The following is a 21859-nucleotide window of genomic DNA, read 5'->3' as shown; positions in this document are numbered from 1 at the left end:
TCCACATGGACACACTCACTTTAAACAAACACTCACCTTACCACTCACTTTATTCACTTTAGACACTTTAACACACTTTATATTGATCTATTATTAAAGAAATGTGCACCCTCCCCTACGTTTTGTACCTCATCTAATTTCTGCATTGTACCTCACTGTTACTCATTTTTCTCTGTATTGTATATTGTATATATGTATATTGACTGAACATTCCTTTACTTACTTCTTAATAACTTGTTTTTTACTGTATGTAGTAGCACACTCTCATGGGCTCATACAGAAACAAGCATTTCATCATAAAGTGTTCTGTATTTTGTTGTGACAAATAATAAACAAACTAGAACTTGAAACTTGACTTTATCAATAAGGGCTTTTAAAATACGCCAATACCAAAGACAGTTATGCCTTTCAACCAGAGAAGATCCAACATTTATTTTTGTGAAGGTTTTATTCATCACATCCATCACCAGTAATAAAACATGAAAGAGGACAATTACTTCCTCCCTATAACAGACGTGTTATTCTTGAATATAACTTTGTGACAAAGTCAGTGGAAAGCATTAAGACTACGGTGTCAAAAAAAACGTAAGACTAAAATAGATGCTGCTCTGGATTTTAGGGGTCTGAAGGGATCCAGGCAGGTCATTGGTATGCCAAGCGTCGAATCACAGTCGCCGCTGCCAGGCTGCTATGCAACAAACAGCCTTGAAATTTGTGGCTACTGGCCAGCCAACCTTCAGACTTCAAAATAAATCCCCTGAAATAAATCATTCTCCGCTCTCATTACTGTCTGTAGTGTGGTAGTGAAGGGTTAACCTTATGTAGTGTGGCAATGAAATGTTAGTGTGGCAATGAAAGGTTAACCTTCTGTAGTGTGGTAGTGAAAGGTTAACCTTCTGTAGTGCGGTAGTGAAAGGTTAACCTTCTGTAGTGTGGTAGTGAAATGTTAGTGTGGCAATGAAAGGTTAACCTTCTGTAGTGTGGTAGTGAAAGGTTAACCTTCTGTAGTGCGGTAGTGAAAGGTTAACCTTCTGTAGTGTGGTAGTGAAAGGTTAACCTTCTGTAGTGTGGTAGTGAAAGGTTAACCGTCTGTAGTGTGGTAGTGAAAGGTTAACCTTCTGTAGTGTGGTAGTGAAAGGTTAACCTTCTGTAGTGTGGTAGTGAAAGGTTAACCTTCTGTAGTGTGGTAGTGAAAGGTTAACCGTCTGTAGTGTGGTAGTGAAAGGGTTAACCTTCTGTAGTGTGGTAGTGAAATGTTAACCTTCTGTAGTGTGGCAATGAAAGGTTAACCTTCTGTAGTGTGGTAGTGAAAGGTTAACCTTCTGTAGTGTGGTAGTGAAAGGGTTAACCTTCTGTAGTGTGGTAGTGAAAGGTTAATCTTCTGTAGTGTGGTAGTGAAAGGTTAACCTTCTGTAGTGTGGTAGTGAAAGGGTTAACCTTCTGTAGTGTGGTAGTGAAAGGTTAACCGTCTGTAGTGTGGTAGTGAAAGGTTAACCTTCTGTAGTGTGGTAGTGAAAGGTTAACCTTCTGTAGTGTGTCAGTGAAGGGTTAACCTTCTGTAGTGTGGTAGTGAAAGGTTAACCTTCTGTAGTGTGGTAGTGAAAGGTTAACCTTCTGTAGTGTGGTAGTGAAATGTTAACCTTCTGTAGTGTGGTAGTGAAAGGGTTAACCTTCTGTAGTGTGGTAGTGAAAGGTTAACCTTCTGTAGTGTGTCAGTGAAGGGTTAACCTTCTGTAGTGTGGTAGTGAAAGGTTAACCTTCTGTAGTGTGGTAGTGAAAGGTTAACCTTCTGTAGTGTGGTAGTGAAAGGTTAACCTTCTGTAGTGTGGTAGTGAAATGTTAACCTTCTGTAGTGTGGTAGTGAAAGGTTAACCTTCTGTAGTGTGGCAGTGAAAGGTTAACCTTCTGTAGTGTGGTAGTGAAAGGTTAACCTGCTGTAGTGTGGTAGTGAAAGGTTAACCTTATGTAGTGTGTCAGTGAAGGGTTAACCTTCTGTAGTGTGGTAGTGAAAGGTTAACCTTCTGTAGTGTGGTAGTGAAAGGTTAACCTTCTGTAGTGTGGTAGTGAAAGGTTAACCGTCTGTAGTGTGGTAGTGAAAGGGTTAACCTTCTGTAGTGTGGTAGTGAAATGTTAACCTTCTGTAGTGTGGCAATGAAAGGTTAACCTTCTGTAGTGTGGTAGTGAAAGGTTAACCTTCTGTAGTGTGGTAGTGAAAGGGTTAACCTTCTGTAGTGTGGTAGTGAAAGGTTAATCTTCTGTAGTGTGGTAGTGAAAGGTTAACCTTCTGTAGTGTGGTAGTGAAAGGGTTAACCTTCTGTAGTGTGGTAGTGAAAGGTTAACCGTCTGTAGTGTGGTAGTGAAAGGTTAACCTTCTGTAGTGTGGTAGTGAAAGGTTAACCTTCTGTAGTGTGTCAGTGAAGGGTTAACCTTCTGTAGTGTGGTAGTGAAAGGTTAACCTTCTGTAGTGTGGTAGTGAAAGGTTAACCTTCTGTAGTGTGGTAGTGAAATGTTAACCTTCTGTAGTGTGGTAGTGAAAGGGTTAACCTTCTGTAGTGTGGTAGTGAAAGGTTAACCTTCTGTAGTGTGTCAGTGAAGGGTTAACCTTCTGTAGTGTGGTAGTGAAAGGTTAACCTTCTGTAGTGTGGTAGTGAAAGGTTAACCTTCTGTAGTGTGGTAGTGAAAGGTTAACCTTCTGTAGTGTGGTAGTGAAATGTTAACCTTCTGTAGTATGGTAGTGAAAGGTTAACCTTCTGTAGTGTGGCAGTGAAAGGTTAACCTTCTGTAGTGTGGTAGTGAAAGGTTAACCTGCTGTAGTGTGGTAGTGAAAGGTTAACCTTATGTAGTGTGTCAGTGAAGGGTTAACCTTCTGTAGTGTGGTAGTGAAAGGTTAACCTTCTGTAGTGTGGTAGTGAAAGGTTAACCTTCTGTAGTGTGGTAGTGAAAGGTTAACCTTCTGTAGTGTGGTAGTGAAATGTTAACCGTCTGTAGTGTGGTAGTGAAAGGTTAACCTTCTGTAGTGTGGTAGTGAAAGGTTCACCGTCTGTAGTGTGGTAGTGAAAGGGTTAACCTTCTGTAGTTTGGTAGTGAAAGGTTCACCGTCTGTAGTGTGGTAGTGAAAGGGTTAACCTTCTGTAGTGTGGTAGTGAAAGGTTAACCTTCTGTAGTGTGGTAGTGAAAGGTTAACCTTCTGTAGTGTGGTAGTGAAATGTTAACCTTCTGTAGTGTGGTAGTGAAAGGGTTAACCTTCTGTAGTGTGGTAGTGAAAGGTTAACCTTCTGTAGTGTGTCAGTGAAGGGTTAACCTTCTGTAGTGTGGTAGTGAAAGGTTAACCTTCTGTAGTGTGGTAGTGAAAGGTTAACCTTCTGTAGTGTGGTAGTGAAAGGTTAACCTTCTGTAGTGTGGTAGTGAAATGTTAACCTTCTGTAGTGTGGTAGTGAAAGGTTAACCTTCTGTAGTGTGGCAGTGAAAGGTTAACCTTCTGTAGTGTGGTAGTGAAAGGTTAACCTGCTGTAGTGTGGTAGTGAAAGGTTAACCTTATGTAGTGTGTCAGTGAAGGGTTAACCTTCTGTAGTGTGGTAGTGAAAGGTTAACCTTCTGTAGTGTGGTAGTGAAAGGTTAACCTTCTGTAGTGTGGTAGTGAAAGGTTAACCTTCTGTAGTGTGGTAGTGAAATGTTAACCTTCTGTAGTGTGGTAGTGAAAGGTTAATCTTCTGTAGTGTGGTAGTGAAAGGTTAACCTTCTGTAGTGTGGTAGTGAAATGTTAACCTTCTGTAGTGTGGTAGTGAAATGTTAACCTTCTGTAGTGTGATAGTGTGGACATTTACAGGGGCCAGTTTCTAATTGCAGCCACCCGTAGGTGCTCTTTGAGATCGGTTTTGAAGGAGGGTAGGGATTCACATTCCTTTACAGCGGTGGGTAGGGCGTTCCACATTATTGTGGCATAATTGTGAAACGTGTTTAGTCTCTTGTTTGAGCCGAATCTGGGTTAAACATGATTTGTGGAGCTCCCTCTGGTGTTGTGGTTGTGGAATTCACTGACCTTTGGGAAGTATTTCGACATGTAGCTACATGGGTATCCCAGTGGTGTAGTGTATCTTGTAGACCAGGCCCATTGCAAGTTGCTGTACTCTGTCGTCTACTCTAAGCCATCCTAGACACTCTACACAGTATCAGTGATGGCTGTTAGAATTTAGAGCTATTATTCTAACATTTAAACAAAAGAATAGATTCAAGAGATTTATTAGTCACATACATACACGAGACATGTATGTCTCGTGTATGTACAGGTTTGCTTGTACAGTTGTACAGTGTGTGTCCCCCCCAACCCCTCCTACCAAACCCCCACCCAACCTCCTCCAATGTACAGTTTTTACGTCAAATGTATATACTCTCTTTTCTGGACTCTTTTTGTATCACAAACAGTACTGTATTTGCAAATCTGGTATGTCATAAATGTATAGATGTAGCAGTGCTGTCTATCTGTATGTCATGTATGTCATATATGTCCTGATGAATTGAAAATGGGGGACCCTGATGTAAACAAGACGAAAGTCTTTCTCTGGTCTGCATCCCCTTAACAACCGTACTGTATTGTACCCATTCTGCAATCTGTTAATAAAGTTTTCAATCAATCAATCAATCAGGTGGCCATGCCCAATACAAATAATAATAGAATAAAATTGAATAGATAATAATAATAAAAAGTTGGATTGGATAATAGATAGACATGATAAAAGGTACTAAGATAAAAATACTATACAATGCTAAGCTTATGAATTAAAGGTAATGAGTCCTATATACACTACTATACAATATACTATACAATATACACAGTTATGCTATATGTAAGCATACTAACTATACTATACTATACTATACTATACAAAAACATACATTTATGTTATGAATAAAGGGATGTCTGATATTATCGGCCTACCGATATTGGCATTAAAATGTGATATCGGAAAATATCGGTATCGGTTTAAAATATATATATATTCTTTTACATTTCTATAACCTTTATTTACCCAGGCAAGCAAATAAGAACAAATTCTGATTTTATTTATTGTCAAAAGTATGCATAATGTTGTGTTAATTACACGACAAGAGATATGTAATGTTAATTACCTGAAATTATTCATTTTTGGGGGGGGGGGGGGGGGGGGGACCCTGCATATATCGGTATCGGTTGATATCGGTTGATATCGCTATCGGAAATTAAGAGTTGGACAATATCGGTATATCGGTATCGGTAAAAAAGCCAATATCGAGCATCCTCAATATACCACTTACAGCACATGTATTTTCTGTTTCCTGCAGAGGTGGAGGGACTGGGAGCACTGGGCCTGTCTCTTACCAGCGGCAGTGTTGTGCGGTATAGAGTCCTTTCTCAGCACAAAACTCCACGCCTGCACCCCATACGAGCTCCGGATGGTTAGCCGCTCAAACCAATGTAAAGTCAATGGGGTGGAGCTCCTGTGTGTACAAGCTGACCCCGGGGACCACTGACATGTACTCCACCGCGGTGCACGCAAAGTGAATTCCAGTGAGCTGCTTAGGCTAACTGCCTAAGAAAACGGGCACAGAGGCACTGAAAGAGGATTTCACACACTAGACAAATATCAAGATGTATCCATCAACGGACCAATTGCATGCTTTGGCAGAGGACAAGAAGCCGGCCTCAGTCGACTCCTTCAGACATTAAGCACCCCCCCCCCCCACAGCCCAAATGTTGGCCAATCAAAGTTGACTAACTATACACATCCTTAGTCAAGGCCTAGTCTACATACATCTTTTGTCTATAGCACCTTTACGTTTATTCGTTGTGTTTTTGTTTCCTCGCTGTCTCACACCAGAAGTCTGGGGGAAATAATTAGATGGACATTATTCACTTTTTTCATAGTCTGTAGAATGATGCTGAAATCAACATTGTGGAGATACTCTCTGCCACCAGATGGCAGTGTTAGACCATACTAGGTTGGGAGTCTTTATATAATTGGCTAGGGCTATTTTTGGGATGTAAATCTTGATCTTTTGAGTGAACGTTTGTAGGCCTGGTCTACAAGATACACTACACGACCAAGGTACCCATGTACATGTCAAAATACTTCCCAAAGGTCAGTGAATACCACGATCACAACACCAGAGGGAGCTCCACAAATCATGTTAAACCCAGATTCGGCTCAAATAAGGGACTAAACACGTTTCGCAATTATGCCACATCAATGTGGAACGCCCTACCCAAAGCTGTAAAGGAATGTGGATCACTACCCACTTTCAAAACCTCTCTAAAGGGACACCTACGGGAGACTGCAATTCAACACTGGCCCCTGTAAATATCCTAACCCAACCCCCTCCAATGTACAGTCATTTACCTAGTATGGTTTTGTCAATAGTTCAATGTACAATTGTGTTTGTTTGTACAGTGTCTCCTCCCCCCCCCCCTCAATGTACAGTGTTACTTGTTTATACAGTGTGCCCCCCGCCCCCCCCCCCCCCCAACCACCTCCAATGTAAATTACCCAGTATGGTTGTCAATATCCCAATGTACCCAACCCCCCCCACCCAACCTCCTCCAATGTACAGTTTCTACGTCAAATGTATATACTCCCTTTTCTTGACTCCTTCTGTATCACAAACAGTACTGTATTTGCAAATCTGGTATGTCATAAATGTATAGATGTAGCAGTACTGACTATCTGTATGTCATGTATGTCATATATGTCTATATGAATTGAAAATGGGGGACCCTGATGGAAACAAGACAAACGTCTTTCTCAGGTCTGCATCCCCTTAACAATTGTATGTATTGAGCCGTACTGTATTGTACCCATTCTGCAATCTGTTAAATAAAGTTTTCATTCATTCATTCATTCATTCATTCATTCATTCATTCAACGTCACAGATCAAAGGAAGATTTATTTATGTTTATTTATTTAAAAACTGTTAAGGTTATGGACTGGGCATTCTATGCAGATTTCTCTTCTTTATTGAGACAGTAGGAAGGCTGAGAGGGAGACGGAGTAGGGGAGACACAGGAGAGAAGGTTCTTTATTGAGACAGTAGGAAGGCTGAGAGGGAGACAGAGTAGGGGAGACACAGGAGAGAAGGGTCTTTATTGAGACAGTAGGAAGGCTGAGAGGGAGACACAGGAGAGAAGGTTCTTTATTGAGACAGTAGGAAGGCTGAGAGGGAGACACAGGAGAGGAGACACAGGAGAGAAGGTTCTTTATTGAGACAGTAGGAAGGCTGAGAGGGAGACAGAGTAGAGGAGACACAGGAGAGAAGGTTCTTTATTGAGACAGTAGGAAGGCTGAGAGGGAGACAGAGTAGAGGAGACACAGGAGAGAAGGTTCTTTATTGAGACAGTAGGAAGGCTGAGAGGGAGACAGAATAGAGGAGACACAGGAGAGAAGGTTCTTTATTGAGACAGTAGGAAGGCTGAGAGGGAGACAGAGTAGAGGAGACACAGGAGAGAAGGTTCTTTATTGAGACAGTAGGAAGCCTGAGAGGGAGACAGAGTAGAGGAGACACAGGAGAGAAGACACAGGAGAGAAGGTTCTTTATTGAGACAGTAGGAAGGCTGAGAGGGAGACAGAGTAGAGGAGACACAGGAGAGAAGGGTCTTTATTGAGACAGTAAGAAGGCTGAGAGGGAGACAGAGTAGAGAAGGTTCTTTATTGAGACAGTAGGAAGGCTGAGATGGAGACAGAGTAGAGGAGACACAAGAGAGAAGGTTCTTTAATGAGACAGTAGGAAGGCTGAGAGGGAGACACAGGAGAGAAGGTTCTTTATTGAGACAGTAGAAGGCTGAGAGGGAGACAGAGTAGGGGAGACACAGGAGAGAAGGTTCTTTATTGAGACAGTAGGAAGGCTGAGATGGAGACAGAGTAGAGGAGACACAAGAGAGAAGGTTCTTTAATGAGACAGTAGGAAGGCTGAGAGGGAGACACAGGAGAGAAGGTTCTTTATTGAGACAATAGGAAGGCTGAGAGGGAGACAGAGTAGGGGAGACACAGGAGAGATGGTTTTTTATTGAGACAGTAGGAATGCTGAGATGGAGACACAGGAGAGAATGTTCTTTATTGAGACAGTAGGAAGGCTGAGATGGAGACAGAGTAGGGGAGAGGGGGGGGGGACAACAGGCCACGGCAGATGTTTTCAGAGATTTTGATCAATGATTCATACGACGGCCTCATTGGCAGTCTGCTGCACAGATGGTTCTCCACAATGGAACACGAAAAAAAGGCTTTTGTGAAACTAGGGTCGCCCTGCGCTATTTAGAGTCAGGCGGGGAGGAGACTGTCTATTAGGAGGTGGTGAGGGGTTTGGAAATTTTTTACGGTGGCCAGTTTCGAATTGCAGCCTCCCATAGGTGCTCTTTGAGAGTGCTTTTGAATGTGGGTAGGGATTCACATTCCTTTACGGCTGTGGGTAGGGCGTTCCACATTGATGTGGCATAATTGCTAAACGTGTTTAGTCCCTTGTTTGAGCCGAATCTGGGTTGTTAAAGGGGCTTAAAAGGCCCTCCCCCGCCCCACACACTCTCCCTCACTTGCTGCTGGAAGACACTGTGGGAGCAGTGTCTTCCCTTTCCACCACATTTGACCTTTTGTTTGTGCTAGTTATAGTAATAAATATATCCTTTTGGTTTAAACTTGACCGTTGGTGTCTGTGTCCCCTCTATGTTGCTTCCCTCTGAGCCAGGGTCGTAACAGAGTTAGTGTAGGGATGTCCGATATTATCGGCCTACCGATATTATCGGCCGATATCGGCATTAAAATGTGATATCGGAAAATATCGGTTTTCAAATCTTTTTATTTTACATTTTTTTTACATTTCTATAACCTTTATTTACCCAGGCAAGCAAGTAAGAACAAATTCTGATTTTATTTATTGTCAAAAGTATGCATAATGTAGGTCTTTCTCATATACGTCGGCAGAACCCCATCCCGGTTCACCCTTGATATCAAATATTTAACCCTTTCACTGCCACACTACCAAAGGGGTTAACCCTTTTCACTGTGACAATACAGAATGTTAACCCTTTCACTGCCACAGGACAAAGGGTTAACCCTTTCACAACCACACTACAGAAGGTTAACCCTTTTCACTGCCACACTACAGCCGGTTACCCCCCCCCCCCCCTGATGAAAGTCTTTGCTAACAAGGCTCTCACTCTCAAGGCTCTTTGTTCCTCTGTGAGTTTTAAGTAGAGCCGATCTCAAACCTACCGAAGTCGGCCCATGTCACCCCACTTCTCAGGGACCTGCACTGGGCTCCCCATCGCCGCACGAACCCGCTTCAAGGCCCTCGACCTGGCATACCGTGCGGCAAAGGGAACGGCAAAGGGAACCGCCTACCTCCGGTCAATGGTCTCTAACTACACACCCTCAAGACCCCTACGCTCTGCATCTTCTGGCCGTCTCAGACCCACTCCTATCCAAGCTCCGGGAGGGTCATCAAGGAGAAGCCGCCTATTCTTAGTCCTTGCCCCACAATGGTGGAACGAACTACCCACCCCAGTTACAGTTAGGACAAACCCGTCCAATCTTTCGCCGTCGACTAAAGACGCACTTCTTCAACCATTATCTGAAATGAATTTTTATTTTTTGTATCTAACCCTAACTAACCTTACTGTCATGCACTTGTCCTAATAAACTAACCTACACTGTAGCACTCAACACTTTGATGAACATTGTTACTCAGCTGATAGAGTTGTGCCCTTCCTTCCTGATGACTTGTCGTACAGAACTTGGAAGTCGCTTTGGATAAAAGCGTTCAGCAGCTAAATGACTAAAAGTAAATGTAGAGCGCTGACCTGAACACATCCCATTTCCTGCCCCCCGCTCTGCCGCGGCGCCGCTGGGCTTGTTCCAGAGAGGCGCCACGCCGGGCTCCACCAGTGATCCATCAGTGATCCATCAGGCGGCCCGCGGAGCTCCTAGCAGGTCCATTATTTTATTGGTTTTCTTCTAACCTTTATTTAACCGAGGAGGTCAGGAGGTCACTTAACCCTTTCACTTACCGCACTACCACACTACCAAAGGCCAGGGTTAACCCTTTCACTGCGACGATACTACAGAAGGTTAACCCTTTCACTGCCGCACGACAGCAGGTTAACCCTTTCACTACTATCACACTACAGAAGGTTAACCCTTTCACTGCAACAATTGTCAACATAGCTCAAGACAAATGGTTTTGTATTATTAGTATTATAATAATAATAATAATAATAATAATAATAATAATAATAATAATAATAATAATAATAATAATAATAATAATAATATATTCGATTTGTTTGGGCCGCGCTTTATATTTGTGGAACAAATCTCAAGGCGCTACAGTGTAGAAGAACATAAACACTTGTAAGAGAGTATAGAAAGAACATAAAATAAGTAGGACTAAAACTAGTAAAAGAGTGAAATAAAATAAGAAGGGCTGAAACTAGTATCAAAGAGAAAAAAGCACATGAAATAAGAAGGGCTAAAACTAGTAAAAAAAAAAAAGTAAGAGAACATAAAATGTGTGGAGCCAAAACTAGATAAAAATCAACAAAAGGCTTACAGTAAAAAGATGTGTTTTGAGGCTCTTTTTAAAAGCGTCCACTGTCTCTCAGGTGGTCAGGGAGAGCGTTCCCCAGTCTGTGGTGCTCTCAGGTGGTCAGGGAGAGTGTTCCCCAGTCTGTGGTGCTCTCAGGTGGTCAGGGAGAGCGCTCCCCAGTCTGTGGTGCTCTCAGGTGGTCAGGGAGAGCGCTCCCCAGTCTGTGGTGCTCTCAGGTGGTCAGGGAGAGTGTTCTACAGTCTGTGGTGCTCTCAGGTGGTCAGGGAGAGCGCTCCCCAGTCTGTGGTGCTCTCAGGTGGTCAGGGAGAGCGCTCCCCAGTCTGTGGTGCTCTCAGGTGGTCAGGGAGAGCGCTCCCCAGTCTGTGGTGCTCTCAGGTGGTCAGGGAGAGCGCTCCCCAGTCTGTGGTGCTCTCAGGTGGTCAGGGAGAGCGCTCCCCAGTCTGTGGTGCTCTCAGGTGGTCAGGGAGAGCGCTCCTCAGGCTGTGGTGCTCTCAGGTGGTCAGGGAGAGTGTTCTACAGGCTGTGGTGCTCTCAGGTGGTCAGGGAGAGCGCTCCCCAGTCTGTGGTGCTCTCAGGTGGTCAGGGAGAGTGTTCTACAGTCTGTGGTGCTCTCAGGTGGTCAGGGAGAGCGCTCCCCAGTCTGTGGTGCTCTCAGGTGGTCAGGGAGAGCGCTCCCCAGTCTGTGGTGCTCTCAGGTGGTCAGGGAGAGCGCTCCCCAGTCTGTGGTGCTCTCAGGTGGTCAGGGAGAGCGCTCCCCAGTCTGTGGTGCTCTCAGGTGGTCAGGGAGAGCGCTCCCCAGTCTGTGGTGCTCTCAGGTGGTCAGGGAGAGCGCTCCTCAGGCTGTGGTGCTCTCAGGTGGTCAGGGAGAGTGTTCTACAGTCTGTGGTGCTCTCAGGTGGTCAGGGAGAGTGTTCTACAGTCTGTGGTGCTCTCAGGTGGTCAGGGAGAGCGCTCCTCAGGCTGTGGTGCTCTCAGGTGGTCAGGGAGAGTGTTCTACAGACTGTGGTGCTCTCAGGTGGTCAGGGAGAGTGTTCTACAGTCTGTGGTGCTCTCAGGTGGTCAGGGAGAGTGTTCTACAGTCTGTGGTGCTCTCAGGTGGTCAGGGAGAGCGCTCCCCAGTCTGTGGTGCTCTCAGGTGGTCAGGGAGAGCGCTCCCCAGTCTGTGGTGCTCTCAGGTGGTCAGGGAGAGTGTTCTACAGTCTGTGGTGCTCTCAGGTGGTCAGGGAGAGCGCTCCCCAGTCTGTGGTGCTCTCAGGTGGTCAGGGAGAGCGCTCCCCAGTCTGTGGTGCTCTCAGGTGGTCAGGGAGAGCGCTCCCCAGTCTGTGGTGCTCTCAGGTGGTCAGGGAGAGCGCTCCCCAGTCTGTGGTGCTCTCAGGTGGTCAGGGAGAGCGCTCCCCAGTCTGTGGTGCTCTCAGGTGGTCAGGGAGAGCGCTCCTCAGGCTGTGGTGCTCTCAGGTGGTCAGGGAGAGTGTTCTACAGGCTGTGGTGCTCTCAGGTGGTCAGGGAGAGCGCTCCCCAGTCTGTGGTGCTCTCAGGTGGTCAGGGAGAGTGTTCTACAGTCTGTGGTGCTCTCAGGTGGTCAGGGAGAGCGCTCCCCAGTCTGTGGTGCTCTCAGGTGGTCAGGGAGAGCGCTCCCCAGTCTGTGGTGCTCTCAGGTGGTCAGGGAGAGTGTTCTACAGTCTGTGGTGCTCTCAGGTGGTCAGGGAGAGCGCTCCCCAGTCTGTGGTGCTCTCAGGTGGTCAGGGAGAGCGCTCCCCAGTCTGTGGTGCTCTCAGGTGGTCAGGGAGAGCGCTCCCCAGTCTGTGGTGCTCTCAGGTGGTCAGGGAGAGCGCTCCCCAGTCTGTGGTGCTCTCAGGTGGTCAGGGAGAGCGCTCCCCAGTCTGTGGTGCTCTCAGGTGGTCAGGGAGAGCGCTCCTCAGGCTGTGGTGCTCTCAGGTGGTCAGGGAGAGTGTTCTACAGTCTGTGGTGCTCTCAGGTGGTCAGGGAGAGTGTTCTACAGTCTGTGGTGCTCTCAGGTGGTCAGGGAGAGTGTTCTACAGTCTGTGGTGCTCTCAGGTGGTCAGGGAGAGTGTTCTACAGTCTGTGGTGCTCTCAGGTGGTCAGGGAGAGTGTTCTACAGTCTGTGGTGCTCTCAGGTGGTCAGGGAGAGTGTTCTACAGGCTGTGGTGCTCTCAGGTGGTCAGGGAGAGTGTTCCACAGTCTGTGGTGCTCTCAGGTGGTCAGGGAGAGTGTTCTACAGTCTGTGGTGCTCTCAGGTGGTCAGGGAGAGTGTTCCACAGTCTGTGGTGCTCTCAGGTGGTCAGGGAGAGTGTTCCACAGTCTGTGGTGCTCTCAGGTGGTCAGGGAGAGTGTTCTACAGTCTGTGGTGCTCTCAGGTGGTCAGGGAGAGTGTTCTACAGTCTGTGGTGCTCTCAGGTGGTCAGGGAGAGTGTCCCACAGTCTGTGGTGCTCTCAGGTGGTCAGGGAGAGTGTTCTACAGTCTGTGGTGCTCTCAGGTGGTCAGGGAGAGTGTTCCACAGTCTGTGGTGCTCTCAGGTGGTCAGGGAGAGTGTTCTACAGTCTGTGGTGCTCTCAGGTGGTCAGGGAGAGTGTTCTACAGTCTGTGGTGCTCTCAGGTGGTCAGGGAGAGTGTTCTACAGTCTGTGGTGCTCTCAGGTGGTCAGGGAGAGTGTTCTACAGTCTGTGGTGCTCTCAGGTGGTCAGGCAGAGCGCTCCCCAGTCTGTGGTGCTCTCAGGTGGTCAGGGAGAGCGCTCCTCAGTCTGTGGTGCTCTCAGGTGGTCAGGGAGAGTGTTCTACAGTCTGTGGTGCTCTCAGGTGGTCAGGGAGAGCGCTCCTCAGTCTGTGGTGCTCTCAGGTGGTCAGGGAGAGTGTTCTACAGTCTGTGGTGCTCTCAGGTGGTCAGGGAGAGTGTTCTACAGTCTGTGGTGCTCTCAGGTGGTCAGGGAGAGTGTTCTACAGTCTGTGGTGCTCTCAGGTGGTCAGGGAGAGCGCTCCTCAGTCTGTGGTGCTCTCAGGTGGTCAGGGAGAGTGTTCTACAGTCTGTGGTGCTCTCAGGTGGTCAGGGAGAGTGTTCTACAGTCTGTGGTGCTCTCAGGTGGTCAGGGAGAGTGTTCTACAGTCTGTGGTGCTCTCAGGTGGTCAGGGAGAGTGTTCTACAGTCTGTGGTGCTCTCAGGTGGTCAGGGAGAGTGTTCTACAGGCTGTGGTGCTCTCAGGTGGTCAGGGAGAGTGTTCCACAGTCTGTGGTGCTCTCAGGTGGTCAGGGAGAGTGTTCTACAGTCTGTGGTGCTCTCAGGTGGTCAGGGAGAGTGTTCCACAGTCTGTGGTGCTCTCAGGTGGTCAGGGAGAGTGTTCCACAGTCTGTGGTGCTCTCAGGTGGTCAGGGAGAGTGTTCTACAGTCTGTGGTGCTCTCAGGTGGTCAGGGAGAGTGTTCTACAGTCTGTGGTGCTCTCAGGTGGTCAGGGAGAGTGTCCCACAGTCTGTGGTGCTCTCAGGTGGTCAGGGAGAGTGTTCTACAGTCTGTGGTGCTCTCAGGTGGTCAGGGAGAGTGTTCCACAGTCTGTGGTGCTCTCAGGTGGTCAGGGAGAGTGTTCTACAGTCTGTGGTGCTCTCAGGTGGTCAGGGAGAGTGTTCTACAGTCTGTGGTGCTCTCAGGTGGTCAGGGAGAGTGTTCTACAGTCTGTGGTGCTCTCAGGTGGTCAGGGAGAGTGTTCTACAGTCTGTGGTGCTCTCAGGTGGTCAGGGAGAGCGCTCCCCAGTCTGTGGTGCTCTCAGGTGGTCAGGGAGAGCGCTCCTCAGTCTGTGGTGCTCTCAGGTGGTCAGGGAGAGTGTTCTACAGTCTGTGGTGCTCTCAGGTGGTCAGGGAGAGCGCTCCTCAGTCTGTGGTGCTCTCAGGTGGTCAGGGAGAGTGTTCTACAGTCTGTGGTGCTCTCAGGTGGTCAGGGAGAGTGTTCTACAGTCTGTGGTGCTCTCAGGTGGTCAGGGAGAGTGTTCTACAGTCTGTGGTGCTCTCAGGTGGTCAGGGAGAGCGCTCCTCAGTCTGTGGTGCTCTCAGGTGGTCAGGGAGAGTGTTCTACAGTCTGTGGTGCTCTCAGGTGGTCAGGGAGAGTGTTCTACAGTCTGTGGTGCTCTCAGGTGGTCAGGGAGAGTGTTCTACAGTCTGTGGTGCTCTCAGGTGGTCAGGGAGAGTGTTCTACAGTCTGTGGTGCTCTCAGGTGGTCAGGGAGAGTGTTCTACAGTCTGTGGTGCTCTCAGGTGGTCAGGGAGAGCGCTCCTCAGGCTGGGAGCGGATGAGCAGAAAGCCTGATCTCCCACGGTGCAGAGTCTGGTCCTCGGGCGCTGGAGGAGGTTTGCCTGGCCGGAGCGGAGATGTTGTGAGGAGGAGTGAGGGGTGATGAGTTCTTTAAGGTAGAGGGGGGGGGGTTTCCGTGGAGGTACTGGTGAGTGAGCAGGGAGACTTTATCCTCCATCCTGAGTGAGACAGGGAGCCAGTGAAGGGACTTGAAGACGGGTGTTGGTCTAAAGCTCCTCCTCCAATCAAATCAAAGCAGGTGGAGTAGCCTGAGAAGGGGGAACGGGTAATCATATGACATCATGATGATGTCATTCTTTTGTGTCACAATCCACCATTCTGTGTCCATGCTTGACGATATTGGGGGTAAGGTATTTAGGGGACACGTGTTGTAATAACAATCACAAATGTGCCTATTATATCTTTGTTATTATTTAGTTGCAGTGCCGTGTTTTGGTCACTAAGTGGCGCTCCTTGTTTGTACCTGATGATGTAGCAACAGGTTTCATTTGATTTAACTTGAGCCAGTGACTCTCTTCACTTCCTGTCGTCCGGCCCGGCACAGTGTGTTAACTTGTCTAGTAACGTTCTCTAGTTCTCTAGTGTTGATCTATACGTACATTGAATGAATATAGAGCTGCATGACTAGGCATCGTATTGTCACAGGCCTACTATATGCTTTTGATAATAAATGGGTGTGCGTCTGTGCGATACCGGAGTCTCATGGCAAGCACAGAGAGACTCAGAAGGAGCTTCTATCCCCAGGCCATCAGGATGCTCAACGACAATAACACTATGTAACACAAACCATCAAATACACTCACTGCACACACATCCACACGCACACACTCACTTTAAACAAACAACTCACTGCAGCACCCACTTTACTCACTTTAGACACTTTAACACACTTTATATTTATCGGTAAAGAGATTTGCACTACAACTCATTGCACCTTACCCTAAATTGTACCTCACCCCATTTCTGCCTTGTACTGTGTATTGTATTGTAACTCAGTTACTTTTTCTACTCGGCATTGTATATCGTATATATATTGAACACTTTTGTTTACGTACTTTTGACTTCTATTTTATACTTATTTTATACTTGTCTATTTTTATCTAGCACACTCTCAGGAGCAAAACAGAAAGAAGCATTTCATATCAAAGTATTCTGTATTTTTGTATGACAACTAATAAAGAAACTTGAAACTTGAAACAGTAGGCCTGTGCCCGACCAAGGATTTGTATAGTCGACTTTGATTGTGGTGACAGTGGCTCAGGAGGTAGAGCAGTCGTCTGGTAATCCGGAGGATCCCGGTTCGATTCCCGCTCCTCCCGGGCAGCGTGTCGATGTGTCCTTGAGCAAGATACTTAACCCCTAATTGCTCCCGATGAGCAGGTTGGCACCTTGCATGGTCGCCTCCGCCGTCGGTGTGTGAATGTGTGAGTGAAGGGGTCAAATGTGAGGAACAAATTGTAAAGCGCTTTGGATAAAAGCACTATGTAAATGCAGCCATTTACCATTGCTCCTTGACCCCCTGAATGAAAAAAAAAGGAAAATGCTTCTTGTCCTCTGAGAAAAGCGTGCAATTGGGCCAATGATGGATAGAGTTGTGCCCTTCCTGATGGCTTGTCGTACAGAACTTGTAAGTCGCATTGGATAAAAGCGTCAGCTAAATGACTAAATGTAAATGTACATCTTGATATTTCTTTCTATTTGTCTAGTGTGTTCATTAGATGGGTGAAATCCTCTTTCAGTGTCTCTGTGCCTGTTTTCTTAGGCAGTTAGCCTCTCTGGTATGCGTGCCATTAGCGTTAGCCACGCTTCTAGGCCTCTTTGCTTTTGGAAAGGATTATCAACTTTTTTTTTTTTAATAATTTTTCTTTTTGTTTTGCAGTCGACTGAGAGATTGGCAGTCGACTACGGCTCCTTTCGATCGATTACTCGATTATTCGACTGTTGAGGTCATGGGGCCACTGTTGAGGTCATGGGGCCACTGTTGAGGTCATGGGGCCACTGTTGAGGTCATGGGGCCACTGTAGAGGTCATGGGGCCACTGTTGAGGTCATGGGGCCACTGTAGAGGTCATGGGGCCACTGTAGAGGTCATGGGGCCACTGTAGAGGTCATAGGGCAGTGGCTTGTTCTAGCGGAAGCCGAACTAGAATGGAGAATTAAGACAACTCCTTCCCTCCACTAGTCTGATGGTCCACCTTGGGCAAGTGTTAGTGCCCTCTCTAGCCTCCCTACCTAGGGATACAGGGTGCCGCACTGCCTTGTGTGTGTGTGTGCGTAGGGATACGGGACCCGACACCCCCCTCCCCCCTTCTTTGTTGTTCCAACACGGCGCGGGACCCGACGCCCCCCTCCCCCCTTCCCACCCACAACAACACAGAGGAACAGATCACTAACGGACAATACTTCGAACCTGCCAACATCAATGAAATAACCAACGCCAATGGACTGAACATTTTTCACATTAACATTAACAGCTTAAAAAACAAATTGGATGAAATCAAGCAAATATTCATAAATGGTAAGGCAAACATACTGTGCTTCTCAGAAACTAAGCTCGACGATTCTGTAAAAGATCCAGAGATAGAGATTGAGAACTACTCAATAATCAGGAATGATAGGAACAAACATGGAGGTGGTGTCTGTATGTACATACACAAGGACACCAAATTCATCAACAGAAATGACCTGAATCATAAATCAATTGAAACTGTATGGGTGGAAATCCTATTCGAAAGGGCGAAATCCCTACTGGTTGGCACAGTCTACAGGCCGCCAGATCATAGTGGCTTTTATGATACAATGGATGGGTGTTTAGCTGGAGTTGAGGATGTAGACAAAATTCTTATTGGAGACTGGAACACGGATATGCAACGAAAAGATGCACCCGTCTTCAAGGCCTTCAGTAGGTTTTGTGATCTGCATGGCCTCAGCCAGCTAATCACCCAACCCACACGTGTATGTGAATCAACTCAGACTACCATTGACCTCATTCTGACCTCCGACAAGTCCAAGATCTCAAATAAAGGGGTTATAGCATGTGGGTTAAGTGATCATTATATGATATTCTGTACCCGAAAAAAACTAAAACAAAAGGCTGGCTGCCACAAAACAGTCACATCTAGAGACCTCAAAACCTACTCTAGCGAGGCCTTCAACCTTGAACTGGAGAGTCTGGACTGGTCAGATGAACTCAATGGTACACTGGTTGACGAAACATGGCTTGGTTTCAAAACCAAATTCTCAGCAATACTAAACGACATGGCCCCCCTAAGAACCACCAGGGTAAAAAATCGCGCTGAGCCGTGGATGCACTCCGAAATACTGGCCGCTATGAAAACCAGAGACAAAAAATGCTCTGAGTTTCGTAAAAGTCAGTCAAAGCTTACTAAAAGCACGAGCAGTGAACTCCAAGCCCACGTGACTGAACTCAAACTAGAAAGAAACAGACTAAGAAACGACGTAAACTCCATGATCAAAACTGCAAAAAAGAATTTCATCAATGACAAAACTGAGGAAAACAAAAACAAACCACGTGAACTTTGGAAATTACTCAATAATCAACTAGGATGCAGTAAAAAACTTAAAACCAGATTCTCAAACATAAACATAAAAACTGACAACACGCTCATCACAGACAAGCTGGATGTAGCCAATTACTTAAACATTTTCTTCACAAACATAGCCACAACACTGGTAAACAAACTACCCTCCCACTCAGGGCTTTATGGGGTAGAACACATAGTAGCTTTCTACAAAAACCTAGGGGTCCGCAAGGACGACTTCAAGCTGGAAATGGTAACAACAGATGAGGTACTCAATAAACTGAGCGCCCTCCAACCTAACAAGGCCACTGGCCATGACAACATCCCCTCCAAATTCCTCAGAGACTCAGCAGCCGCCATCACACCAATCATCACACACATAATAAACCTCTCCATAAAACAGGGACACGTCCCCAAGGACTTCAAAATTGCGAGGGTGACCCCTCTGCACAAAAAGGGCAGCAAATTAGACCCAGGCAACTACCGCCCTGTTTCTATTCTCACCTCCATCTCGAAAGTCATGGAAAAAATAGTCTACGAACAGGTCGAAAAGTACCTAGCGGAAAAAAATCTAATCTACGAATTCCAATCTGGCTTCAGAACATCCCACTCCACTGACACATGCCTTCTCTATTTGAATGACCACATCAAACAAGAGGTGGACGCAGGCAAATACTGCGGCATGGTCATGCTGGACCTACAAAAGGCCTTTGACACGGTCAATCACTCCATTCTGATTGACAAGCTAAAAGCAATTGGTTTTGATAGTCTATCAGTGAGCTGGATGCAATCCTACCTTGAGGGGAGGGAACAGATGGTGGAGGTAAACGGTACCCTATCCCCCCCCCTCACAGTGAGCTGTGGTGTTCCACAAGGAAGCATACTAGGACCGCTACTGTTCCTAATTTATGCAAATGACATGTCGTCAGCTTGTGACTGCAACTTGTTCCTGTTTGCGGACGACTCAGCCCTGCTGGTCTCTGACAAGAACAAGTTACAGGTTGAAAAAACCCTCAGCTCGGAACTAGGCAGAATCTGCATATGGCTCGCTGATAACAAACTATCATTACACATGGGCAAAACAGAGTCCATTCTCTTCGGTTCAAATAACAAACTCAGCAAGACCGACGGCTTCTCAGTTACAGTGGGTGACAATATTGTCACAAGGAAAGATGAAATTACCTACCTGGGGTCCATCCTAGAGGCTAATCTCTCCTGTGACAAAATGGCATCCAATGTAATAAAAAAAGTCAACCAACGAACTCGATTCTTGTACCGGATCTCCTCTCTGGTAAACAAGAACACCCTGAAGACTCTGGCAGGAGCACTCATTCAGGGGTACTACGACTATGCTTGCACCTCATGGTACCAAAGCACCTCAAAGGCGCTAAAAACAAAATTACAAACATCTCAAAACAAACTGGTCAGACTACTGCTTGACCTTACTCCTAGAACCCACCTCACCCCTGCCCACTTCGACAACCTAGGATGGCTTAGAGTAGACGACAGAGTACAACAACTTGCAATGGGCCTGGTCTACAAGATACACTACACGACCAAGGTACCCATGTACATGTCAAAATACTTCCCAAAGGTCAGTGAATACCACGATCACAACACCAGAGGGAGCTCCACAAATCATGTCAAACCCAGATTCGGCTCAAATAAGGGACTAAACACGTTTCGCAATTATGCCACATCAATGTGGAACGCCCTACCCAAAGCTGTAAAGGAATGTGGATCACTACCCACTTTCAAAACCTCTCTCAAGGGACACCTACGGGAGACTGCAATTCAACACTGGCCCCTGTAAATATCCTAACCCAATCATTCCAACCCCCTCCAATGTACAGTCATTTACCTAGTATGGTTTTGTCAATAGTTCAATGTACAATTGTGTTTGTTTGTACAGTGTCTCCTCCCCCCCCCCCTCAATGTACAGTGTTACTTGTTTATACAGTGTGCCCCCCGCCCCCCCCCCCCCCCCCAACCACCTCCAATGTAAATTACCCAGTATGGTTGTCAATATCCCAATGTACCCAACCCCCCCCACCCAACCTCCAATGTACAGTTTCTACGTCAAATGTATATACTCCCTTTTCTTGACTCCTTCTGTATCACAAACAGTACTGTATTTGCAAATCTGGTATGTCATAAATGTATAGATGTAGCAGTACTGACTATCTGTATGTCATGTATGTCATATATGTCTATATGAATTGAAAATGGGGGACCCTGATGGAAACAAGACAAACGTCTTTCTCAGGTCTGCATCCCCTTAACAATTGTATGTATTGAGCCGTACTGTATTGTACCCATTCTGCAATCTGTTAAATAAAGTTTTCATTCATTCATTCATTCATTCATTCATTCATTCATTCATTCATTCATTCATACGCAAAGGCTGAGGGAGAAAACCCTGAAAGAAAACCGCACTGCCTTGTGTGTGTAGGAATACGCAAAGGCTAGGTCCTCACCGACAATGGGGGTTACCTGTAAGGAAGGGCATCCGAGGTATAAAACTACAAACCAAAAATGATGACTCCAGTGACGTGGAGTCATCATCGCCCGTCCAACCTCACTGTAGTGGGAAACTACCATCAACCATCAGAACCTCCTTGCATCCCTTGCAGGAATGAGAGTTGCCGGTTCTGCACTGGCATGTCTGTTATCCTACCTTGACGACCGCTCCTACCAAGTGTCATGGAGAGGCCCCGCCCCCTACAGACGGGGGTCCCCAGGACACTGTCCTTCGACCCCTCCTTTGAAGAAGAAGAAGAAGTCTTTATTCATTGCACACATTGACAATGTCGTCATGCAGTGACACACACATGCGATGGGCGGCACACACAGATACACACACATGATGCGATTTTTCTTTTTAGGTCGCCGTTGAAATGTTCCTCTCTGCGTTTGACCCATCCCCCCCAAGGGCAGCCGGGAGCAGACATGGGCTCCGGCGTGGATTTTGACATTTACCGGGCCCAGTTTCTAATGGTGCTCTTTGAGAGAGGTTTTGAAGGAGGGTAGGGATTCACATTCCTTTACGGCTGTGTTAACCACTACACCACCGTGCTGTCCTCTTCTCTCTCTACACCAACTATTTGTGTAACATTATCACGTCTTGTTGTGCCTCGTCCTCGTACCACTGCTACGCTGATGACACTCAACTATTCCTCTCCTTGTCTCTGAACGGATCTCAGCCTGCCTGGCCATCATTTCCGCCTGGATGACGACCAATGTGGAGGAATCCCTTTGTTTGTCCCAACAATGGGTTAAATCTCACACCTTGGTGAGAACCAAGAGGGCTAAAGCCCCCCTACACCCCCAGTGTCCCCATCTCTCCCTAGGTGGGCAGGGGAAACCCAGCCAAATCTACATGATTGATTGATTGATTGAAAACTTTATTAACAGATTGCAGAATGGGTACAATACAGT

Source organism: Notolepis coatsorum (genome assembly GCF_963971535.1).
Source record: "Notolepis coatsorum genome assembly, chromosome: 3".
NCBI lineage: Eukaryota > Metazoa > Chordata > Actinopteri > Aulopiformes > Paralepididae > Notolepis > Notolepis coatsorum.
Note: the sequence above shows the minus strand (reverse complement) of the source record.